Raw genomic sequence first — 26,539 nt, 5'->3', positions numbered from 1 at the left:
CTGACGGCTCAGAGCCTGGAGTCTGCTTTGGATTCTGTGTCTCCCTCTCTCTCTGACCCTCCCCTGCTTGCTCTCTCTCTCTCTCTCTCACACAAAGAAATAAACATAAACATCAAAAAAAAAAAGTATGCTGGGTTCAGTCGAGTCCATCAGCACAGGATGCTAGAACCTTGGTCGTGGTCGTATGGCTCAATCTGGGGCACACGTGTTCCAGTGATAAATGTCATGTGGGGAAGGAAAAAAGTTTTCCTCTGCTTTCTTAGGATCCCTGGTTGGGTCTGAAAATTAAAGTGACAAAGACAGATAAATGGGAGAAAAGCAAACATATTTATTTAACATCAATTTTATGTGATACAAGAGCCTTCATAAGGAAATGAAGGCCTTCAGAAATGGTTAAAATTGAGTGTTTCTATGGTAGGTTGGATGAGGAATGAAGAGTCATGGAAAGATGTGATAAGGCAAAGGGTAGGAGCTCAATGGCGTAAACTGTGGGAAACTTGGCAAGGTCTGTTGGCTTGGGTTCTTTTCAGTGTCCCTCCATCTTGGGAGACGAGGACACTCCTTTCCTCCACTTATAGGGAGGGCACCTCTCACGTGACGCTCTTATGTGTGACCTCTTTCAGGGGGGACGAGGAAGTTAGAGAGTCCCTCCTACACCTGCTGTATCTTGAACTCCTATAGCTTAAATATATCGAACAGACCAAGGTGCGTATTTTAGGGTAGCACATCCAGAACGCCATCAGTCATGATGCGAAACAAAGCAGTCAGTCCTCGGAATCATTACCCACTCCCTCACATCTATAGCCATGTATTGATCACACTTGTTTTCCATTCATAATTTTCCATGACTCATTATTTCCCATGATACATCCATATCCATCCCGTTAGCCCCTTTGGATCTATTTGTTAGCTGGATCAATTCTTGTTAGGACTTTAGGTTAATAGTCAGAGCAGGACGGAAGGAGAGCATTGGGGCAGGAGTTTATTCACACCTCCTGTGGCTGACTAGGTGGGCATGCCACCGCCCTCACCTTTCCTATGTCATTCTTCACTCTCTGGCACTGTCTTTGTTTCCCATGTCCCTCCTCCTGTTTTCCTGTTCCTTACAGGAGGCAAAGGGGGTCGGAATGACACAGCCGGGGTGAGACAGGGCAAATGTTTGCCTCATGCTAAGCAGCTACCCCTTCTCTCCATGTCCTCACTAATGAACAGCCAAGAAATGAACAGATGAAGGATGAGAAGTGGAGAAATAAGGACGGAAAAGTCCAAAGGTGTGTGGGAGGCCTGGAGAGCAGGGGAACTGAAGGCAGGGATTTCAGATCTAGAGCAGGGATGACACTGGGTTTGCCTTGAGCAGCCGCCCCCTCTCTCTGGCCTCAGCTGTAAACTCAGGGGCCAGCCTCGATGGGCTGTAGGTCTGCCCAGGTACGACCCGGGAAGCCGTGGTTTGCGACGGGAAACTCCCGTAGCACACTTTTAAAATTAATTTATTAAAAAGAAAGCTGCCTGTGATCTGTATATTTCTACTCCATTATCAGTGCAGTTGTATATGAGTGACTTCTTTGAACCAATGTAAAAAAGAAAAAAAAAAAGCACCGAAAGGCAGAAAAATGAAACAGGAGATGATACTACCAGACTCATTCTGGTAAGTGAGTAATTTGTTTATTCCTTCGGTACTTGGGGTTGCCACTAAATCTGGACTGGAGAAGCCAGTAAATATTTTTAATGTGACAAGAATTTCAGAGCATTCTGTGCAAGGCACACTTTGTTGCTCCAAGTTTTATTCCTTTTGTTATTATTAGCCATAACCTTTTGGGGCCTGATCTCCACCAAGAGCCACATGCAATCCTGAGAAGGGTCAGAGGCCAGCTAAAGCCACCGCCACGTGCTGGGCCATCTGCCAGCAATTCACGCGACAGTGGTCAGGTCCCTCCAGTGTGTTGCAGACTTGTGACACAATTCAAGGGTACTTGTTTTTATTGTGGTGTTACCATATATATCTTGGGCTGATCATGGGGAGGGGTTCAAAACCTCTTTAGACCCATACACCCTTTCCACCCAGCTGATACCATTTGCTTTGTGCATTTTGATCCACCTGCTAGCAAGTGTATTCTCTTCTCTCCAATGCATTAAGTAAAGGAAACACACACACACACACACACACACACACCCATCTGCCGATCGTTGTGAAAACCTAATAAAAATAATAGCAAAGAAAGGCAGGGTTTATTTAATTTGGGTTAGACGTGAGCAACATTGATTTCCTTGTCTCAAGACAGCTCATATCTTGGAGAGGTTCTATAAAACTCCTAAAAGGCAAAGTAAAGCTGGAGAGTTTCCCTTAGCGACTCCTACCTGGCACACAGAGAGTTAAACTTAAGGGGGGAAAAAAAATTGAAATGCAATCCTGGCTCGTGTTACCCATTAGCTGGGTATATTGACCAAACTTATAGTCAGATAATGCAAACAATAACAAAGTTATTGATTGAAGAGATGTCAGGCAAATAGGTACTTATTATGATGCTGCTGATAAGCTCGGGGTCTCCCTCACGTGACAGTGACAGAGGCCTATTGATTCTGCAGTTGGTCATCCGTGGCTTCCAGCTGACGCGGAATCTGCAGGCTGCTTCCAGACGCAGGAGCTAGACTTCCCTAGCGTGGCGGGGTGGGGGGCGGGCGGGGGGGCGAGATCACCTAAGAGAATGCCACCAAACTCTGGCTGTGGGGAAAGGAAGGGGTGACTCTACACCAAAAAGGAGCCCGTGAGCAAAACCTTGCAGTGCCAGCGGGTCACAGAACACTGTGGGGCCGTGTCCTCCGTGGGCCACCTCCCTCCCCCGCGACCGGAGAGCACACACAAGGGCAGGTCCTTAAGCAGCTGTCACTAGCGCTGAGCTCTGAGCTGACCAGTAGGGGTGCGGAAGACAGATGAGACCCACAGACCCTCCCCACTGAAAACCAAATGTATCACCTCTCCAGCACATCTGCTCCCCAACCTGGGCCTTCCAGTTGGCAGGGAAATCTGGCCAGACGTTCTATTATTGCTTCTCCCAGCATGTGATCAGCCTGAGGCATTCATGGTTGATTGTCTAAATTTTAGATGTGAACCAGCAAAACACCATCTCTCTTAGCGCTTTTAGTATTAGCCGATTGTATGGCTGTGGAAGAGATGGAATAATACTCATTAGTTTTTTGGATGGCCTCGCAAGAAAAGGATGCTTGGTGCCTGCCAAACAGAACTGGTGATTGTTTTGACACTTGAGGGTGTGAGGGAGAGAGGGAAGCTGGTGTGGGGGTGTAGTGTAGAGGATGAGACGAGGAGGGGGTTATTTATTTCTTACTTTCCCATAGATGAGTCCGTAGATGATTTGCTGGTCTCATATGTAACGGAACAAAACACTTTGTGTTCATCATAACTGGTTCTTCTTCATGCAGAATGACACCAAGGTATGGGATATTTACGCAAAGGTTGTGCTCTAGGAAGGAAGAGGAATTTCATTCATTCATTCATTCATTCATTCATTCATTCATTCAGTAGATATCTACTGAGGGCCTACCATGTACCCGGCTTGGTACACAGAGCTGGGTAGAGCAGTTGAACAAGGTAGCCGGTCCCTGCCCCTTGTTGGTTTCCATCTGATGAAGGGGGGTGGGGGAGGAGGTGGGAAGCAGTGTAGACACAGGTGGTACGCAAACACGTTTAATTACTATTTTGGGAGATTTAGGTTGTTTCCAATGTTCTTGCTCCCCTAAATAAACGATGGACCCCTTTTGGGGGTCTAGGAGTCTTCTGTGGGAAAACCGACGTTGGTTTTAAAGTCATCCCTTTCTGAATTGGGATGTCCAGCCTTACAGATGTTGTTTTTTGAGACTTCTTTCTTGGAGTTATGTTTCAAAGCTTCCTTTTAATATCCTCAGTCCTTTGAGGGTGAATCTAATTTGACTTTTAGAAATAGTCAAGCATCATCTGGCCTTACATCTGGTGAACGTGGCGAGGATGAATCATCACCATCTTCTTTTGTTGTTAAGAATGTGTGGCTATAAAGTAATGCGACTGATTTTGGGGTCGCGGGTAAGGCTTTTAAAAACACTCTAGAAGCAACTCAGGGGAGGACTTCTAAAGTGTTTTCAGCACCGGCAGCATCTTTGCTATAGGGAAATGGAACAGACGGCACGCGCGCTTTGACATCAGAGCGTCCCGGGTCTTGCCTGGATTCCTGTGCTGCCTCCCTGTGAAGCCAGGTACTTGGCCCCCTATATGCCTCAAGTTGACCATTTGCAAAACGAAGCTAATTTTATCCGTCACACAGACTTATGATGAGCGTTAAATAACATAAAATAACTACCAGTAAAGCATCTGGTACAGTGCCTGGCCTATGGCAGTTGTGATTATCGATAATACGTGAAGCACTTCCCAGAAGGAATACATTGAAGGGAACTACTTTTTTTCACCCCCCGCTTAAAACTGTAACTTCCAACATTTGGAAAAGATATCAACTCCATGCTCAGGATAGTCGGATATTATCCGCTTGCTGCCCCAGATCTGCCCTCTAATTTTTTCCAACCTGCTCTGTATCCTGTGTGGACTGCATTGGGCAGACCCGAGTTCCCCAGATTCTGGATGGATTCAGACGAGGGTGGCATTGACAGGTAGGCAGGAGAAGAGAGTGGGGTGTTCATCTGCCCAGCTCGCTTTCCCAGAAGGTGCAGCCTTCCCCCCGAGGCCACAACTCTCAGGTCCCAGCCCCGCTGGGTGGCTCCCTCCCCCTCTCACCTAGGGCAGGTGACGGTTCTGAAATGCTAGCCCCAAGGTGCTTCACCGTCCTTGTGGGTTTCTCTTAACCCTACCCACACTCACAAATAAACTCTTCATTAACTAACTCTTCCTTAAGTTACCCTAGCTGGATCGCTGACTGATACACGTAGTTTCTGGTTTTGGTCTAGTCAAGCCCTAAGGTTGCGATTAAAGTGATTTGATTGTGCTGACTGTGTCTGGAAAGAGAATAGGATCTTATAAATTTTGAGCTATGCAAAAAGCAGAATTTCACAGAGATGCCGAGAGCAGTCTTCAGAAATGCATACGCCTGACGCTGTTTGCTTTCTAGGCAAACCGTGGGATCTCCCTCTTCCCTCTGTCCTCCAGTAACGTTACACATGTCTTCATGTTAAGTGCTTGCATTGTCTTATTCTGACAATAAGGAGCACTCAGAATAAGTAATGCTCCTCAGTGAGTCACAAATGGAATCCGTGTCAGCCAGTGTCGTGAAATGGATCTATAACTGGCTTTTTGTCCCTCAATTTGAGATGATCTAATTCAATTTCTATGATTTATAGCTTGGGAGAAGACACTCTCTGTCCCCCTCCCGAACTCTCATTCTGTTTCTTATTCCCAAATTTCCCGGGATCTGAAGGGAATTCATTTCTGAAGGCAAACGAGCCTATTACCACAGCCTACTGCTAATGATTGTCATTTTGGTTTACTATTGCTGTTAACACAGGAGATGTGAAGTGTCACCAAAACCAATCTGCGTCTCTGCTATTAAGATGAAATTTCTTTTGTAGGGCAAACAAACAAGTTTTTTGAGAAGTTGAAATCATGAGGACAGTGTAATGGCTGGTCTGGTTGCGGACATGAACTAATTTTTTTTTAAAGATTTTTATTTTTGTAAATGTTTATTTTTGAGACACACACACACACACACACACACACACACAGTGCAAACAAGGGAGGGGCAGAGAGAGAGGGAGACACAGAGGCTGAAACAGGCTCAAGTCTGAGCTGTCCGCACAGAGCCCGACGCGGGGCCCGAACCCATGAACCAGTGAGATCGTGACCTGAGCTGAAGTCGGATGCTCAACTGACTGAGCCACCCAGGCGCCCCAACCAACGTGAACTAATTTAAGGATGAGCGGAGGGCTCTGGTAGCTTCTGTAGTGGCCGCTGCCCAGCCTGCATCCTTCTACCAGGCTGGCACATTATCTCCAGCTTCCCTTTCTCCAAGGAATTGCCCGGGGCCAACAGGAACCACCGGACAGGAGGCTACTGTCCTCTCCAGCCATCCTGTGGTAAATGATTGACATGATGGCACAGAAGGCAAAACTCCTTGCCTAAAGGGCTGCACCTCGGCCAGGTCTCCCTTCCTTCGCTCTTCCCCACTCTGTCCCTTTCACCTTCTGACAGTTTTCTCTTTTGAGTACATCCTCAGTAAATCATGCACCCCCTTGAATTCCCATCTCAGGCTCTGCTTCAGGAAGCCTGGCCCTTCTCCTGATCTAATGGCTGGAGAAATGGTAAGTGTGAAAGGTGGAGAGAGAAAGGTGCTCTTCCTCTGTGGTGCATGCAGTGGATTTGGCAGCCGCTGCTTCTCAGATGCTCTTGGGATAAATAGACGCCATTTTGATGACCGCATATGACACGTCAGTGGACCAAACAGTTGTTTGAGCTCTGACTTTCACCGGGAGTGAGAAGACTTTAAACATCCTGACCCTCAACTGTCTCTGGATACCTTATGTCACCAAAATTCTTGAGTCAGAGACACTGGTTGCCACTTGCTCTGCTTGGCCAGATCTTTCGTCCATGAGCCTTTGGTTGTGGTCCTAGGTCCCTGGTATTTTTGATGATTTGCCAACATGGCCTTGGACTCTCTGGGAACTCCTTGCTCTTCCTTTTTGGAAAGTGCCCTCGCCCTTCCTTTTTGCCAAATCGAGCCCCTCATCACACAGAAGCCTAAATCAATCTCTGAGGGACCCTGTCTCTCTGGCCACTCTGGGCACTACTGTATCCCGCTGACATTCATGAAGCCTAATTCCACAGAGCTGTACTCAAATTGAAGGCACCTGTACCCTTCTTTTAAAAAAAAAAATTAAGGGGCGCCTGGGTGGCGCAGTCGGTTAAGCGTCCGACTTCAGCCAGGTGACGATCTCGGGGTCCGGGAGTTCGAGCCCCGCGTCGGGCTCTGGGCTGATGGCTCAGAGCCTGGAGCCTGTTTCCGATTCTGTGTCTCCCTCTCTCTCTGCCCCTCCCCCGTTTATGCTCCATCTCTCTCTGTCCCCAAAATAAATAAACGTTGAAAAAAAAATTTAAAAAAAAAATTAAAAAAATGTATGGTATAACGTACATAAAAGACATACATCTCAAGCATGCAGGTGGCTGAATTTTTACATGTGTATTTTCCCCAGAAACTGCCACCTGGATCAAGATCTAGAACGTTTCCAGCGCCCCATGCTCCTTCTCAGTCTATTATCATCCACCTGCCAGTAAGAGGTAAGCACTCTTCTGACTTCTAATTACAGACTAGACTAGGTGCGGCATTCTTGGACTTCATATAGAATGGAATCATGCAGTATGTATTCCTTTGTGTCCGGCCTCCTTCACTCATTGTTATGCTTATGAGAGCCACCTACTGTTTGTTCTTTTGTTTACAGCTTTTCTTGTTGCATGTTTTGATATTCTGTATGTTTTTGCCCTGTTTCCCCTTTTATCTTGCATAATTCTTGAAGTATAGGCTGTATCTTTTATGTACTTCCTATATGAGCATATCGTGGCCGTTTACAAATATTCCCTGGGTGAATGCTGACTGATTCCTGTTCATATGGTACCTCGTGAAAGCAAGCTGTTGTCTTCTCTTCCTGTTGTATGTGTAGTTGAAATAGTTGTGTCTTCTCTTCCTGTTGTATGTGTAGTTGAAATGGTTATGTCTGGGGCTGCAGCATGTTTTACGGTGAAGTAACGACAGTGATAAATATTTATAGGACCTGTATCCAAGGCGTCTATAGTGACTTGCAGTTTCTAAGTTCATCTTTTCATTTTCTCATAGAGCTTGGCAGGAAAGCCACCGAGGTCATTCTGCTGAAGGGGGGAGGCTAAGACGTGCTGAGGTGAAGTCTCCGACCCCGAGTCCTGGCGAACCTTAGTGGCAAAACTGAAGGTCTCACCTAGTTTTAGCTCATTCTCTCTCTTGGATTCAATCCCATGTTTCTCTCATCCCTGTTCCCAAGGAAAGAGATGCATTAGTACAACCACAAATATTAGTAGAGGTTTAACGTTTTGGAATCCTGTCATTATAGGAGTTATGTTACTGCTTCATTCTATGTGTGTGTGTGGGGGGGGAGGGGGTTACTGGCTTGTCTTTAAACTTATTTTGTCCTCTAGCTTTTGTGATACTCTTTAAAGGCGTTACTTTAAAATAAATCAGATGTAGGAAGTTACAGATTTACCGACCTGATAAGGGGAGGGGTTAACTGATGCCTCTCCATGGTAAAGGTACCTGATGTTTTCTGTTTCTGGGGAATTCAGTACACTGGGGACCACAGTTCAAGAGAGGCCAGAGTGCTGACCGGCTTCTTGCCACATCTTTTTTGGCCACAATCTTTCTTTGTTTCCTGTGGATCACATGTCCTCTTTATAATAGAAATGAGTGGGGAATAGGAGTCATTCGACAAGAAGAAGAGTGATGCCCCCCTTGGCTAGATATTTGAAGTCCTTTATTGCTATTTGATCCACAAACACACGCAATAGTAGATAACATCCAGCGGGCACTGGCCAGCTACGGGAGCTACGGAAATTTGAGAGTTTTCAGAGAACTTGTAAGACTAAAGTCAAATCTATCTTCCCCTTTTTTGTCTTAAATTTCAATTTCATTTTCATTCATGTCGTTTGATCTGTGGTCTGTTGTGGAGGGAGGAAAAACACTTTTTCCTTCTACCTTTCTGGGTTTTCAGCTGGGGCCCCCGTAACAACGGAGAGACGAATATTTGTTTAATATTTTACTATAAGTTTCATGTGACACGGGAGCCTTCATATGGAGATGAAGACCTAAAGAAAGGGCTGGCCCTCAGTGTTTTTATGCTATAGGTTTGATAAAGAATTGAAAGTTATGGGGAAATGTGATAGGACAAAGGGGTACGAGCTAAAGGTAGTAAACGGAGGGAAACTTAGCAAGGCCTGTTTGTTAAGATTCCTGGTCTTGGAAGACAAGGTTGTTCGTTTCTTCCGGGGATAGGGAGGGTGCCTCTCAACTGAGAATCGTCATTTTTTAAATTTTTGTTCATTTTTTTCAGATGGGGGAGGGGCAGAGGGCAAGAGCATCTTTTTTTTTTTTTTTTATTTAAAAATTTTACTTAAATCCAAGTTAGTTAACATAAGATGTAATAATGATTTCAGGAGTACACTTTAGTGATTTATCACTTACATATACTACCCAGTGCTCGTCCCCAAAAATGGCCTCCTTAGTGCCCATCACCCATTTAGTCCCTCCCTTCCCCCACCCCTCCAGCCACCCTTAGTTTGTTCTCTGTATTTAAGAGGGGGGGGGGGGGCGGGTGGAATCTTAGGCAAGCTCCATGCTCAGCATGGAGCCTGATGTGGGGCTCAGTCCCACGACTCTGGGACTCATGAGTCCCAGACCCATGATCTGGGATCATAACCTGAGCCGAAATCAAGAGTTGGATGCTCAACCGACTGAACCACGCAGGCGCCCCAACCTAGGGTCTTATCACCTGCTTTAGGGGAGAAGGGGGAAGTTAGTGAATCCTTCCTACACTCGGTGTTTCTCAGATTCCTTTAGCTTAAGATATTCAACATGCTGAGGTGCCGTATTTGGGGGCAGTATGTCCTGAACCCCATCATTTGGTACCTTAAAAATCTCTTGATATCATCAGTATTTCATTACTTGTGGACAAATGGACTGAAATGGGAACTTATCCCAATTTCTAGCTTCTGTCTGTTTTTTTTTAATCAGCCTAAAATCATGCCTGGGATAATTGTAATTTTCTTCTTAACTTCTAGGGTGATTTAACAAGAAGCTTTAAGAACAACAATATATATTAATGGCAAATGGGCTCCCAGTATTGAGATCTGTTTAAGTGTTTTTGATTCTTTAAGCTCACATAATGAAGGTACTGAACTAACAAATAAATAACTGTTCTTGGAAGAAAACCCCACATCAGAGTAAATATTAACAAAGGATCTGGTTATGGCACACATTGAACTTCAGGTAATTATGTTCTTTATTTTGAAAAAAAGTTCAAAATGCCGCATAGATGCTCAGTCCAGGAAGGAAAAGGCTTTACAATTTACATTGTTCATGGGATGCTGTGACAATAAACAGAATTGCTCTTCTGGAAGCATCTGTTAAGCCAATTACATGGCAAATTTTCAAGTTCTAGAATGGGTAGGTTTGCAATTGGTGAAAACTTTGATAACCAAGAGAAGACAGGATCTAGAGAAGAGAGCAGGTGATAAACAGAATCCTGATGGTGTCTATGTTTTAATGCAACCTGGAAATTAGACACTTTTACATGCAATATTTTTTTTTCACATAACAGTTCCCAAATAAACAGTTAAAGTGGTTTTAGGTGATTAAAGCAATATAGAAGATTAGTTTTGTTATGTATAATCACCTTTGCTTCTCCTTTATTGATGAAAAGAACTCTTCTCAGCGGGTTGTGTTATCTATTTTAGATGTTGCCTGATCTTGTTTTTTAAATGTAAATCAGCTTTTTAATCTTTTTTTATGTAAATTTGATAGCCCGTACCAGCAATTATTCTGCTTTGTTGCAGCTCCCTCTTTAGAACTGTCTCTGTTTTATGTTTAATTGTCCTAATTGTCCAAATTTGAATAAACCTGGAGAACAGCAATGGAGATCATTACTTGTTTTTAAATTTACAAAAAGGTTTAAGCACTCCTTCCTGAACTTCCCTTTAATTCTTTACACTGTTAATTATGATCTGGGAGATTGGAAAACCTTGTTATTGTCCCCAGAGCTGCTACTCCAAATTATAGGTTTGTTTATTTTTGTTTTACTACTTTATATCAGACTTCTCCTTCTTGTGAACATGATAAAAAGCTTATCAGAGAAAATTTAGATTCACTTTTTAATCAGTGCAGGATTTTAGCAAAGGGGTATCTACACGAAGATATACATTATGTATTTTTAGAAGTTGGAGCCTGTAACTATAGTCCAGGAAAGGGAATTCATCCATTTCATATCCATCTATCATCCATCCATCCATCCATCTATCTATCTTTCCACCACCCACCCATCTATCCACCCACGTAGCCATCCAACTAGCCATCAATTTAGGCTTGAACTGGATGACACATCAATTCAATGAGATTATGTTCTGATTTAATAATTTTTAGCAAAGGAGTAGATTAGATTCTAGGTCAAAACTGAATTTTTAAGTTGATTTATTGCATAACTTAATTGGAGAAAACAAAAACAAAAGAAGGAAACCTAGAGGAGTCTTATCTCTGTTCACTGAGGTTCTTTGCAGCTTGGGGTTTTATGCTTTGATTCAGATCAAGGTGGCCTTGGTGCGGAGACAGAGCAGTCGAGTGAGCAGTTGATCCTGAGACACTGTGTGTCTGATCGATCTGTGTGGCCAGCCCACCTGTGTCCGATATGTTTCTGTCCCATGCACCTATGTCCTGTATGACGTCTCTCACTGGGACTCTTTCCTACCACCACTCTAAAGAGAAGCCACTTTCTCGGGTTTAGAGATGCTTGGATTAAGCAATGAGGTATGTTAATTTCTGGTCACTCTCACATGCCAGTTAGTGGGTTCAGATGTCAGTGAGAGAAATGTTTCATGTCATATAAGCTGTCACATATAGCTACACAGATAAGTAACTTGACTGGTTTTTGTGGCCAGATCTCTTCAGGATTGCCTAAAGAGACAACACTGCCATGACTTGAGCAAGTCACCGAAAACTTCTAAGGTTAATTTTCTGTCCTGTGAGGCCAGGGGTAGGAATAATTCTCAGGGGTGCAATAGAAGGAGAACAGACAAGCGCCAGTGTTTTAAGGAAGCTCCATTATCATACACAAGGTCAGATCAAATGAAAATGAAATGTTCTCTCGCAGCATCCCTGAGTTTCGGCAAGTGAATTCTAGTCATGCTTTGTATTCACAGACAGGAAATGTCTATTCAGAAGGAATGAATAATAGATAACTACTTTCTTTGCTTTACACCTAGTTATAATTCTACAACTAACATAATATTAAATGAGTTCCCTTCCTCCCAGTGATGTTTCATATTCGAGTTACATACCGTAACCTCAGAACTCAACAGCGTGAAAAATCAAACAGCTGGGGAAAAATGCATCTTTAATTTTCCCACCAATTTACCACCCTCTGCCCTCTTGCTCCAGATTATCTGCCCAGTTCTTAGGCAAATGCTATGTTCTCAGTCCCTCTATTCTCATAAAGATGATGGACCCCAGCCAGTCTTAGCTCCAGCTTTTCAGATCCCGTTTTTATTTGCTGGGGTTTAAAAGCAAGGTTTACTTTCACTGTGTCACGTTAAATACCTCATTTGCTGAATCATACCTCGAATAAATTCAACAAAATTGTTTTTGCAATTGCAAAAACAGTAGTGCTCATTTTTAGTGTTATATAGCTCATGAGTAATAATTTATGTTTGGTAAAAAAAAAATAGTAATAAGGACCTAGGATAGGGTATAAGAATTGTAAACTATGTTGTTCTACACGGTATATTAACAGTAAGAATAAAGGGAACCAGTATCAAAGAATGACACAACGTTGGGAAGAAATCATAGACATAGTTTTATTGAGTGTTCACTGAAGAAGTGAGGGGACAACAGTTCGGAGAGATGAAGTGACTTGTTCAAGGTCACACAGCTGGTTAGCTCCAGAATTGGCCCAAAACCTCACAGTTTTTGGCTCCTGGTCCAGCACACTCTCCATCACAACATGCAGCCTCTTAGTTTGTTGGTTTTGGGTCAGAAATATAATTAACACAGGGCAGGAAGCCTAGATTATGAAAAAGTTGGAGGGGAATCTAATGAAAACCAAGCTTTGTGAAAGTCGACCTGTTTTGTGATATATTCATGGTGTCTGACTGCATTTGGAGTTTGGCGAGTGTCTCTTCTTTCCTCTTTGACCTGCTAGTCCTCTTCCTAAACTGGTGATTTAAGGGTCTACAGAGAGTACACAAATTCTTGCCGAGTGGTGAAAGTAATACAATACTAAATAACAAGAAACAAACATGCACCGAGAAAGTAAAAAAAAAAAATAAAAATACTGAAGAGAGTACTATAGGAATAAAAGTAGCACTTCTGTGGGGAGCCGGGGAGGCTCAGTCGGTTGAGTATTGGACTCTAGATTTTGGCTCGGGTCATGGTCTAAGGGGTAGTGAGATCGAGCCCTGTGTCTGAGTCCATGCCGAGCACGGAGCCTGCTTGGGACTCTCTCTCTCCCTCTCTCTCTGCCCCTCTCCTGCTCACACGTGCTCTCTGGCTCTTTCTCTCTGAAAATAAATAAACTTGAAAAAAAAAGCAGTACTGTTGTAAGAATTCTGATATGAGGTGAAAAGCAGTGGATGGGGAACCCTCGTTCTGTAGGTTTAGTTGTGATTAATAAGGAAAAGTAGTATTTGGTATTGAAAGGGAGTGGAGTATACCACCTCAGAATGGACCCCTTTAATTTTTTTCTTTTAACGTTTATTTTTTGAGACAGGGAGAGACAGAGCATGAACAGGGGAGGGGCAGAGAGAGAGGGAGACACAGAATCCGAAGCAGGCTCCAGGCTCTGAGCTGTCAGCACAGAGCCCGACGCGGGACTCGAACTCACGGACCGTGAGATCATGATCTGAGCCGAATTCGGATGCTTAACCGACCGAGCCACCCAGGCGCCCCAGAATGGACCCCTTTAGCATGTGGATTACTTTGAACTGAAGGCAGTCAAGAGCCAGTAGACTCAGGAAAAACTTTTACCCATCCCTTACCAGCCTTAATTAATTAATTAATTAATTAATGTTTATGTTTATTTTTATTCAAACTCGTTAACATACAGTATGGTCTTGGCTTCAGGAGTAGAACCCAGCGATTCATCGCTTACATATCACACCTAGTGCTCATTCTGAAAAGTGCCCTCCTCGATGCCCATCATCCATTGAACCCATCCCCCCCACCCCCCCCACCCCCCCACCCCCCCACCCCCCACAGCCCCACCAACCCTCAGTTTGTTCTCTGTATTCAAGAGCCTCTTATGGTTTGCCTCCCTCTCTGGTTTTATCTTATTTTGCCTTCCTTTCCCCTATGTTCGTCTGCTGTGTTTCCCAAATTCCGCTTCTGAGTGAGATCATGTGATATCTGTCTTTCTCTGACTCCTTCTGCTTCGCATAATACCCTCTAGTTTCATCCGTGTTGTGGCAAGTGGCGAGATTTCATTCTTTTTCATTGTTGAGTATAAAGAAGATACAGTGTATATATATACGATGGAATACTACGTGGCCTTAAAGAATTTAGATAGGCGTCCTGGCTCAGAAAGAGAGCTATTACCAGAGATAGCATTTTTTTCTTGAAAGACCTACCTGCATGGCAGGGAAAACATCTGATTACTGAACATGGGCTCTTGTTATCTTCCTGTGAGTTGCCCCCCTCCATACACTCTTGGAAGCCCCAGACCCCTATCACATTCCTTAGCTCAGGATGGCACATAAGCCTCAATTCTCTGACTGCCACTGAGTCTCATATCTTTGGAGGGTTTTGTTTGTACAAAATTACATTTAGGTTTTTTTGGTTATTGTTGTTGTTGTTAACTTGTCTTATGTTGACTTAATTATTTAGACCAGCCAAGGAACCTAGACTATACTGTCAAATGATAATATAAAGGTATGGCTGCTTGAAAACCAAAATAATATAGACACAAAAGGGGCGGGGTTTAAGACTCTGATGCAGACCCATTGGCCCCACAGAGATGCAACAGAGATCTGAAGGATTGTAAATTAACAACAATCCCACATAGAATCCTATATCCTATTTAAATATATATGCATCTATATACACACGCACATAAGTACGTGTATGCATATAATGTATATGCGTGTATGATGCATGTGGGTTTGGTTTCCATTCTGCAGGGTGGAATTCTTTAGTTATATGTGAAAACCCATTGATAAAGAACATCCCCAGGAATTGCTTGAGATGCCAAGTGGGCCTCATTAACGATTACAGTCAGGATACTGAGAGAGGAAGGCTAGAAAAGTAGCACCTCTTCCAGAATGGCTCATTCCTCCCAGTTGGGACTTCCATTACCCCTCTCTCCACCCCTACCTAGTAATAGCCAGTGTCTTCTCACAAGGTCCCGGGCTACTGAATTTTCTGTCTTGATAGACACTCTTGAAGAAGCTTCTATGCTTCTATCAGTCAGCCTCTGTGTAAAAATTATCTTCCTATATCTCTCTTCAGAGGTGTGATTTTGTGAAGAGAGAGATGATGAGGCTGTTATCTGGCCCTGGTGACACAATCTCTCACGGGATCGCCTCAGTTAAGTCACTCTATCAGAGTGAGGAGACTAGAAGTTTTAAGTCCTCCTAGACATGATCATTCTTTCTTTTTTTTTTTTTTTACACATGATTATTCTTTTGGTTATTGACTGATATTACCAATGCCAGTTGATATCAGAATGCCATCATTCTATTTTAATATGTATTTCAAATTGACATTTATATATTATTTTTTTATGTATTTTTATTTACTTTAACTTCTATTGACTTAATTTTTTGCATTCCCTATCCTAAGGAGTTCCTTCATGATATCTAGTTACCTGGGAGGTTGAATTTTATTTGGAATGCTGATTGGTGAGCACAGAGTAAAATTTGCCTTGGGAAGGTATTTTACGTAAACTCTGAAAAGCCAGATGAAATATCTCTACTTCAAACTGAATACATCCCGGTGACACCGCAGAATGGAATCCCCAAATTCAGTACCTTTTCCATAAAAAGTATGAGTTCCTTTGGAGTAGAGAAAGTGATGAGGAACGAATCTGATGAGCTATATGTGATGGGCAGAATGGCCTCCAAAGGTGTCCAAGCCCTGCTCCCTGGAATGTGTTTCCTTGCATGATAAAAGGGGCTTTGCATCTGCAATTATGGTTATGGATGTGGATAATCCAGGTGGGCCCTTTGAAGCAGAGAACGGTCTCTGGTTGGAGTCAAAGATATGCAGTGAAATAGGAGGCAGGAGAGGGAATCCAAGAGAGAGGCTCCAAGCGTGAGAAGGGCATCAAAGTGCTGTTACCCGCCCTGAGCATAGGGAGACACCTGCCGGGGCGAAGAGAGGTGTCTAGGAGTTGACTGCAGCTCCTGGCTGACAGCAGGCGAGCAAACAGGGACTTCAATCCTACCACCGCAAGGAATGAAATTCTGACAACTGAAAAAGCTTGGAAGTAGATTCTTCCCCAGAGCCTCCAGAAAAGAAGGCAGCTCTTGATTCTGCCTTGTGAGACCTGGAGCAGAGAAAACCCTTGAGCCCTGCTGTGCCCGCACTTCTGACCCACGAGAAGTTACAAAATAATAAATGAATGTTATTTTAAGCCTGGAGATGTGTGGCAATTTGTTACTGTAGCAAGAGAAAACCAAAACACTGTGTTAGTATGTTCAAGTTCAGTCTAAGAAAATAATCTGAGAAAAACAACACAGTTATGTGTGTGAACCCCCCCCCCCAAACAGAATTGGAAGGACAAGGACAGTAAAAGACCAGGTAAGGTCATTCAAATACCAACTGTTATTTGTAAGATAATGAAAAGCAAACATCTGGTTCTTTGCATAATTTTGATCAAAGGAACATAATATGTTTTGCACACGTTTGGAGGAAAACCAGCTGCATTAAGATTTTCATCAGGGAAGAACTAATGTCAACCTGGGATCCAGGATGATGAACCTCTCCCTGTGTGATAATGACAAGGAGGTGAATGTACAAATCTAATTTGGGCAAGTAAGTGAGCAGTCACGGAGTGCCCAGCAGAAGATACAGGCCACCTCAGGGAGCCTGGGTGGCTCAGTCAGTTGAGTGTCTGACTCTTGACTTCGGATCAGGTCATGATCTCACGGTTGTGAGGTCGAGCCCTGTATTAGGCTCTGCGCTGAGTGTGGAGTCTGCTTGGGATTCCCTCTCTCTCTCTCTCTCTCTCTGCCCCTCCCCCTCAAAATAAATAAATAAATTTAAGAAAAAAGAAGGTATAGGTCACCTCAGTCCACATACTGGGTGGAAACCAGGGTGAAGTCAAAAGAAAGAGGGGAGAGAGAAGGACTTTTCTCGGGGCGCACTTTTCATGCGCATCTGTCACTTTCAGTTGACAGACTTCTGCTGGCCCTTCCTGTTGGCTCCAGGCTTGGACATCTGAAACAGGGCTGGCCCATCCACGGATTGCTTCCTATCTTGCCATAGAGATTGGCTCCAGATGTGACCAAAAGGTAGCCCAGAGAGCACCAGGACCTTCTCTGGGACTGAGGTGAAGACGCTGCTCTATGCTGGTGTCACTAACTTGGTGACATAGATTCTCAGATTGCTGGTTTCCTCTGGTCCCCCATGTGAGGAAGGCATATCTGGGAGTGAAGTCAGCGCAGACCGAGTAGGACAGAGATGATGGAACAAGGCACACACCACTAGGTCCAGTGCAATCTCTGCATTGTGCCAACTTTCTCAGTCTCTTGGCTTAAAGTAATCGGAGGTGGATTTTTGTCCCTCGGTATAGAAAGGGTCCTAACAAAACTGTCTCGTTTTACCGTGTCAGAGCAGACGCCTTGCAAATCTCATTACTTCTTGATTTGCCTTTAGAGCATCCACGCTGGAGACAATTTCTGACACGCAGACTTGAATGTGTTTAAACTGAACTAAACATGACCCTTTTTTAAAAAAAAAATGTTTATTTATTTTTGAGAGAGATAGAGAGGGACAGAGCGCGAGCAGGGGAGGGGCAGAGAGAGACGGAGACACAGAATCCGAAGCAGGCTCCAGGCTCTGAGCTGTCAGCACAGAGCCCGAGGCGGGGCTTGAACTCATGAACCATGAGATCATGACCTGAGCTGCAGTCGGACGCTTAACTAACTGAGCCACCCAGGTGCCCCTGAACTAATCATGACCTTTACTCTTCTTCCTACCATTCATTGTGATCCTCTCCCCATGCACCTGACCTTACCTCTTTTTCTGTTAGGGCTGGGGACATGGTTGGATAGTAAGCACTTCTTGATTCTTTCTTCTGTGAACGGCCCTTCTCTTCTTTGGGTCTTTGTTTCTCCCATACTCCAAATGAATGTGGTGGCTCCTCTACCCGAAATTGGTGCACCACTCTCTAGAAACTATCCTGGGTCCAGGGATGGGCACGTGACCCAAGCTGGTTTCTGTCACTTGCAGCCTTACACAGTGCTGGCAAGTGAACGTTCGGATATCTCCCGTGCCTCCCTCCAACCAGCCTGCTCATCCTCAGGTCCTTTAGTTTGGTGAGATGTTTTCTATCTCCCCTTTTCTCTTCTCATCTGGATTCACATTTTACCTAATTACATGAGAAGTAAGTGTGCAATGAAGATGTAGAAAATAAAAACAGGAGTGACAGAAAAATACAATTCCCTGCTTCTAAGCGTTTATACGATTAGATTGGGCTCACCTGTATAGTCCCTGTCCATGACCTTAATTACCTCTGTGAGGTCCCTTTTGCCATGTTAGGAAACACCCTCGACAGGCTCCAGAGAGCAGTGCTGGGACATCTTTGGGGGCCATTCTCCCTTTGGGGGCCACATCTAGCTTATCAATTTGGTTCCTTATCACTTTTTCCCGGCCAAAGGAACTCATACTCTTGATGTAAAAGTGTACTGAATTTGGGATTGTCATTATCTGGTCATCAGAGCAGTGTATTTGGTTATGGAGTAAGGATATTTCATCAGGGTTTTCTAGAGTTTGCATAAAATATCCTCCCAAAGCAATTTTTACTCTGTGCTTACCAATCAGCATTTTGCTGAAAATTCACCTCCTAGGTAACTTGATGTCAAGAAGAGACTTCCCAGGATAGGGAATGCAAATAATTGGGTCAGTAGAAATTAAAATATATGTTAAATATAAATGTAAAATAATAAAGAAATTAAATTATAAATATAAATCTATTATCTATAATGATAATTATATAACACATAATTATAATCCATAATTAGGCCATTGGCATACTATGCTGACATTTTGGTTTATTTCCCTTAAGTCAGTTTGCTTACGTATTCACTTATTTATTCAATTTTACTTTTGTTTATTCTTATCTGATGCAATCAGACCCAGTGGTTGGTCAGCTCATCAAAATATTCAGTTAACTTGATGTAATGGAAAGTAAATTCGGTTTATAGTAGGAAGACCTCAGTTATTCTGAGCAAATCACTTAATTGTGATATGGGAGAAAGATGCCAGGATTTGGAGCCAGAGGATCCTGGGTTTATCTCCAGCTCTGTCACTTTCTGTGTAGACTTGAGGCAAGTAAAAACTTAACTAAGCCACTGAGTGTAAGATTCGTTGTCTAGAAAATGGGATCAAGGATAGATACCACCTGGCAGAGTCGGCCTCCAAATCAATGATAATGTGAGCAGAGCAGGTATTACTATGCCCAGCACATAGTATGCACTCAATAAATGGTAACAATAACTAACAAAGAAACTCAGTTACACTAGGAATTACAAAAAAAAATGATAAATGCATCATATGAACACATGGCATACACAGCACAGTCTCACCTCTATTCTGATGTAGGGCTGAGGCCTCTTCTTTGAGCACGAGTCTGCTGCATGACATCTGCATGGTCTCTCTTGCGTTAAACACATCTCTAATAGGCCGTAGTTTCCAGTTTTTATCTGTTTAAAGTGGAGTGAGAATGTAGCGCCACTTGCAAAGCAACCTGAGTCCAGAATTCTAGAATTGTATTTATTTCCCCCTGTTCTTGCATGGCTGTGTTTCCCACCACTAATTGATACAATTTCTTCCAATAGCCAGCCTTCACCAAGCCTTTCTAAGGATTCGAAAACTTTGTTTTGGTAAACACAACTCTCTTCACACACACACTTCATTGCTTTCCATAATTGATTAAATCACACGATTGCGACAACAAATACAAATGGCATTAACAGTTTTGGGATAAAGGAGTTCAGTTGAGGGGTGCTTGGGTGGCTCAGTCAGTTGAGGATCTGACTCTTGGTTTTGGCTCGGGTCATGATCCCAAGGTCATGGGATTGAGCCCCGCATCAGTCTGCTTAAGATTCTCTCTCTCTTCCTCTCTCTCTCTCTGTCCCTTTCCCCAACTTGCAATCTCTTTCTCTCTCTGTCTGAAATTTTTAAAAAAAAAGGAGTTTAATTTATAGTAGAGTGTCTTAGAGAGGAATCTACTAACACAATTTCATTCATTCATTCACTCATTCATTCAATATTTGTTTAGTGACATCTCTATGCCAGACACTGACTATTACGTCAGGCATCTGGGAATATAGGAATGAACAAAACTGACAAAAATATTTGCCCTTCTGGAGCGTCCATCTCGTGCTAGCACGCAGAGTGCTGGGCCATCACTCAGCACATTTTACCGAGGGAATAACACCATTGGCTAATGAAATAAGTTGGTCAGTTAAAAGCACCCCGGCCCCCCCCCCCACTGTATTTTACCTTGTTCTAATCCTCCTGCTTAACTTGAGGTGATTTCAAACTCTCTTTGTCCTTTATGCCTTACATCTTTTTTGTTGTCAATTTCTCCCAAAGTTTTCTCTGCAATCGCTCTTGGCAAATTACAGGGAAGAGTCACCTTGTGGGTATCTCCGCCTCAAAAATTTTTCTTTTCCAATGCATCTCACGAGCAGATGCTAGAATCATAGTCTTTGGGAAGTATTTTCGCCATGACACCCTGAACGATAGGGCTGGTTTCATGACCGGCGCATTCATGCAGGGCTCCAGGCTCAGAAGGGTTCCGCACTCGATTTAATGCTCTCCTGTCATGGTCTTGAAATTCTTAATAATTTTTAAACAAGGGACCCCAAAGTTTTGTTTTGTACTGGGCCCCGAAAATTATGCGGCTGGCCTGCTTAAAGGACCAATGGTAGCTTGTTCATTTTGACCCTATTAAATCTAAACTCTTCTTGTGCCTACTCCCTAAAGAGAATGCCCACCCATGAAAGCGACTGCTAACCTCTCATTTTAACCTCTCCTTGATGGAATCTTCGAGGTTAGCCAGACCAGCTGCCCTTTCACGAATTTCACCCACTTCCACAATTGTGTTGTGGCTTAAGCTGCTCTGTTTGGTGGGAACGGGCTCCCATGTTTTCTCTGCTCCAACCTGACTTCCCAGTCCTTTATAATCGGACTCAGAAATCACTCCCCTCCAACCTGAGTGTGTTCTCTCTCAGTATTAATGGAATTAAGCTTTCTAACAAAATAATAATGAGAGCCACCCCCTGGCTCAGTGTTTACTGCGGGCCTCCTTGGCATGGAACTAAATGCTTTGCAGGCGTGATCAGATCTTTGCATAGAGTTCTGCATTTTCTTTCCAATTTGGGGTGTGCTTATTCAGTATGATCTGACTCTCTGTGTAGCCTTCGCGTTTTCTGAGCCCATAGGTCATGTCTTCTTCATTCATTTGTACTCTCCTGGTGCCATGCACATGGTGTTTGGTATCGTGCCAGGGCTCTGTGCCTATTGCCAGTTGACTGACAAAATATTAATAAAAGCTGAAAGTGTAAAGTACCACACTTCTTTCTTCCACGATTTTTTTTTTTTTTTTTCTGCTAGCTGTATCCTATGAAGACTTTGCTGGCCTGGGGACTTTTAAAACTGGTCTGCACCATAACTTGAAGTAATTGTTCTTGTGATTGAAGCTAACAACTATATAATGCCTGCTAGGCATAATGCCAAGACATGATCTGATTTCAGGTTAAATTTGCAGCTAAGTTGATTTTGCAAAATGTGCCCACATGTGCTCAGGCAGTATGAATGCCCTCCCTACCTCCATGCACCCTCAAAAGTGCACTTGTCCACAGAGTCGGATATCCGTCACTTGTTGGAATCTTTGACCCTGCGCATTGAAGGCTGAGGCCTCCAAGACTAATTAGAAACAATTGTTGTTGACCAGCGTCTGCCAAATGTAAAATGCCATATTCAGATGCCTTTAGGACGTCCATAAAAACAGCCAAAAAGGGGGCAAGAGTATTTATCCAGTCAAGGGAGGCTCATGCCTAATAACAGTGAGCTGTTTTTTGCTGTTAAGAAATGAGTAGACCTGTCAGGAGAATGTTCAACATAAGCTAATGTCAAACTTGCTGGAATAACTTATTCACTGCAGGGTTCCCATCTGTGAAGTTGCTGGGGAGGTGGCTGCCTCCATGTGATTCTTTAGATTTGTCAGTTAAATTAGATATCCAAGGGCAAAACCAACTGACAGGGGCATTATGGGACTACTCCTGGAGGGTTCAGAATCCATAATCCCATGGGTATGGCCCATTCACGATTTTGTTCATGCTGATATTAGGGGTCATATCAATTTTATAAGAAAGCAAGGGATAACAAAGGAAGTCAGCAGGTCAGCCCTCTCGAGACTGTTGATGGCAATGTGCCTAATGCATGTTTTGTATGAGTAGAGAGAAGGGATAGGCTTTACTTTGTTTTCCAGTAGGAAAGTCTCAGCATACGATCTTGAGAAAAGAGTTTGCGGGTTTTTAGGAATTGGATGTCTTGGCTGCACCAAGGCTGGCTATTGTCAGGGAAGTAATATTTATGGAATGCTGATCAAAGTTTTCCTAATGTTTCCCGGTGACACACTGATATGAGGGTAAAAATAGGATATAATAACAAAAACCAGAGCAAGTTTCTGTTTTGATCTCCCTCAGAAACTGTAAGGAAAGCAACCTAGTTTTATTCTAGTTATTTTTATGTCTTTTTTCATTACTCTCTCCCCTTGCCCCTACCATTGTCCACTAGAGGGCCTTCAGAAGGGCATGGGTATGGAGCAAGGATATCCTGAATAGGAGAACGTAGAAGGTATGTTAACACAATGCTCAAAACTGGCCAACCCACAGCATCTCCTCCCACCAATACTGACCTCAAGGCTTTGGCCCAAGTTTGTAGGTCTCAACTCTCTCTTCTTTTAGGCTAAGTTATTGTCCAGGAAGTTTCTTGAACCTTAATGAACCTGAAGACAGGCTCCGGGTTCAAGTTTCTTGAACCTGAAGACAGGCTCCGGGTGAGTTTATCCAAGCAGATATGTCTGGATTATTATAATGGTGAACACAGAGTCAACTGAGACAGCTCCGCCCTTACCACAGCATGAAAACTGTCTCAATGACCTCAAAATTTAAATTTCAGATGGTGAAAGTCAAAGACTTTCAAAGAATGGACCATGGTAAGTATTTTCCTTTAGGATCTTCAGAAACAAACGCTGAGGCAAGGAGTCAAGTCGAAGTGGTATTTTTGGGAGATGATCCCAGGAAACACTTGCAGTGGAGCAAGGAAGGGAGACAGGGAGGGAAAGAGGTCAAGAAAGGGTGTGTTGTTAAGCCAGTCAACACTTCAGGCAACTGGAACTTACTCTGCCCGGGAAGCTGGGATATTTATCCACCTAATACCCTCTGTCATTGGTTGATTCCAGGGGCATCAACACCCCAGCACGTTGGCTTGCTCCATAGGAGTGCTGACCCATCTCTTGAAGCTAGAACACGTAAACAGAGAATTATAGGTATTCACAGTTAGTATCTGTGTAGCGGTGAATGGATATGGACAGGGCACTGACTGAGCCTATTATAGTGAGAGCAGGAGGCAGAGTCATTAATAACGAGGATCAGAAGAAAAGCCATCTTTCGGTGGTTTTCCTATCAGTGCATTAACAAAGTTCATCTCAGACAAAAGAAAACCGGAAGACTGGCGGGTGAAAACTTTAAAATCCTTCTAGTTTGTATAATTTCTGCAAGGTAACTAACACTCGCTTGCTGTTGGGTAGGTGTGCAAGAGGTTTTAGCAAGAGAAGAGAAATTTGATCGGACAGATAAGGCTCAAAGAAATCTGATTGTAGAACACACTTTGAAATTATCCATTGTGAACTTAATCTCTTTGCACAAACCCAAGAGTCCTTTAGCTAATTCCTTTCCCAATGAAGGAGCCAATCAATGTTCTTTCAGGGGAGAAAATTACTAGAGAGCCTAGTATGTGTTTTGATGCCCTAATGAGGCACTATGAATTACCCAACCCAAACCAATTAAGTCTTAGCCCGGATAGAGGGCTACTGAGGAGATGAGGACACAGCATGCATTTAGGGCAGAATTAACTGCTTCCATAGCCTGGAAATACGCTTGGGGGGAAGCCAAGCCTTGTAAGCTCTGTGCTGTCCTTAAAGCTGGCAGTCAAAATGTGATCCAGCCCAATGTTAGCTTTTGTCGCTTTTGCTTCTTTGGCCTTAAAATTTTAAAAATGTCTGCAAAACATAAAATATGTTTGGAACATTACATAAGGCTATTAAGAGAGGGTGAATCATGAAAACATGGTATGTCAGAGACAATAAAGTAAGTGAAATGAACTGCTGCTGACTAGCTGCTTGACCTTGGGCCAGTTTCTCAGTCCTTCCTTGTCAATCAAATCGGAAATTATAGCCCAATAATGTGGTTTTGGATTGCAGCTCAATAAGCAAGCTCTAATCTCTTGGTTACGCCTTACTGTACCATGGGAAACCAAGCACTTATTTTCATTTTAATGCGATCTCTTCCAGTGGACTGTGACTTCCTAAAGCACCCCAGCACAATGCCTGGCTTAGCTCAGGAACTTAGGAGCTATGTGTTGAGTAAATGTGAAGTGAATAGTGGAAGAAGTTATTTCAGATATTATGGTGCACCTAGAAATATGTGAAGAAACATGCTAACAGCACACATAGCTGTTCTAAAGAAAATGATGAAAATAGAATTTTTTACAATATGAAATTTATCGTCCAATTGGTTTCCATACAACACCCAGTGCGCATCCCAACAGATGCCCTCCTCCATGCCCATCACCCACCTTCCCCTCCCTCCCACCCCCCATCGGAAAATAGAATTTTTATACGACCCATGTGTATTAGTGGGATAGAGGGGGCGTAGTGGAGGGGTTGCCATTAGTGAGAAGGTGTGCTGTGTGGTGACTAAGACATAGCCTTTGGTGTTAGGTAGCCCTGGGCTGGAATCCTAGCTTTGCTACTTGCTAGCTGTGTGTCCTGTGCAAGTTACATAACGTCTCTGGCCTTCAATTTCTTCTTCTGGACCTTGTAGTTTGCAATGAGGATCTTGTAACCCTGCAACATTTAAAAGGGCTTGAGAAATAGCGTGTTACTTTAAGAGAGCTCAGTCTCAGATGAGCATCACGAATTCACACAAAGTCCAAAGTGAGGTATAGAACTTCCTCCACTGGGTTGCCTTCTAGGCCTACTGAACTAGTCTTTGGTGGGTATCAAAGAGGATTTCCCTTCCTTCCTTTCTTCTTTCTTCCCTCCCTCCCTCCTCTTCCCTCCCCTCTCTCCCTCTTTTTCTTTTTTTCTTTCTTTCTTTCTTTCTTTCTTTCTTTCTTTCTTTCTTTCCTCCCTTCCTTTCTCTTTCTTTCTTTCTTCCCTTCCTTTTTCTTCCTTTCCTTTCCTTCCCTTTCCTCTTTCTTTCTTTCTTTCTTCTTTTTTTCTTCCCTTCCCTTCCTTTTTCTTCCTTTCCTTTCCTTTCCTTTCCTCTTTCTTTCTTTCTTTCTTTCTTTCTTTCTTTCTTTCTTTCTTTCCTTCTTTCTTTCTTCCCTTCCCTTCCCTTCCCTTCCTTTTTCTTCCTTTCCTCTCCTCTCCTCTTTCTTTTCTTTCTCTTTCTTTCTTTCTTTCTTTCTTTCTTTCTTTCATCTGCCTCTATTCCACCAATGTTTTAGCTCCATTTTCCTGGCACTAGGATGGCCAAGGCTGGTAAAACTCTTGCTCCTGTCTCCATATTTAGAGGGTGATGACAGGAAATCATTGGAATGGTAGGTTCTCAAGGTCCTCCATGGTATAGTCATAGCTGTTCCCCATGCCATAATTCCTCAGAGAAGAACATCCTTTTGGTTGTAGTGACCACATTACGAGAAGTAATATCACTTTGGATAACTATGCTGAAGTCACCTCCCGAGGTGCAGGGGTGGGGGTGGGGGGAAGGGACAAGGGTCATGGAGGGAACAAAGAACCATTTCTGGCCACACTGGACTAAGGCAATACATACACCTTTCTGGTTTCTGCCACATAACAGATACTCAAAATATGGTAGCTCTATTCAGTCTTCATGGTGCTAGATAGTGATCAAGGGACACACTTTTTATTTGTACTTGTTTCACTTCTTTAAACTTGTGTTTCTTTTTTTTTTTTTTAATTTTTTTTTTCAACATTTTTATTTATTTTTGGGACAGAGAGAGTCAGAGCATGAACGGGGGAGGGGCAGAGAGAGAGAGGGAGACACAGAATCAGAAACAGTCTCCAGGCTCTGAGCCATCAGCCCAGAGCCCGACGCAGGCGAACTCACGGACCGTGAGATCGTGACCTGGCTGAAGTCGGACGCTTAACCGACTGCGCCACCCAGGCGCCCCTAAACTTGTGTTTCAAGTGAAGAAGCCCAGAATTATGATCAATTCTCCAAGTCTGGCCAGGACAGAGAAAAGGATGGTTGAGAATTATACTACTTGGGTCAGTACCAATCCTTGAGCAACAATCCCTGATCAACGGGATCAGTTAGATCTACCTTTATCAACCTCCAAGTGGGGTTTGC

The 26,539-nt window shown here is 43.4% G+C and overlaps 1 long non-coding RNA gene across 5 annotated transcripts in view; it reads left to right on the top strand.

Annotated features, from left to right (window-relative positions):
- Window positions 1–16,346, top strand: part of LOC123599380 — a 76,533-nt gene extending 60,187 nt beyond the window's left edge. For 3 of the 5 annotated variants that reach the window (XR_006713123.1, XR_006713125.1, XR_006713121.1), the window contains exons 2-4: window positions 7,180–7,264; window positions 7,818–7,928; window positions 9,788–10,639. This is a non-coding gene — a long non-coding RNA (uncharacterized LOC123599380). Of the gene's footprint in view, window positions 1–7,179; window positions 7,265–7,817; window positions 7,929–9,787; window positions 10,640–14,887; window positions 15,485–15,548 lie in introns of those variants that run through there. The other 2 variants (XR_006713122.1, XR_006713124.1) reach the window with 2 other exon arrangements.
- Window positions 16,347–26,539: the final 10,193 nt, after the last annotated feature.

Source organism: Leopardus geoffroyi, chromosome C1, assembly GCF_018350155.1.
Source record: "Leopardus geoffroyi isolate Oge1 chromosome C1, O.geoffroyi_Oge1_pat1.0, whole genome shotgun sequence".
Classification (NCBI taxonomy): Eukaryota; Metazoa; Chordata; class Mammalia; order Carnivora; family Felidae; genus Leopardus; species Leopardus geoffroyi.
Note: the sequence above shows the minus strand (reverse complement) of the source record. Positions and strands in the feature narration are given on the sequence as shown.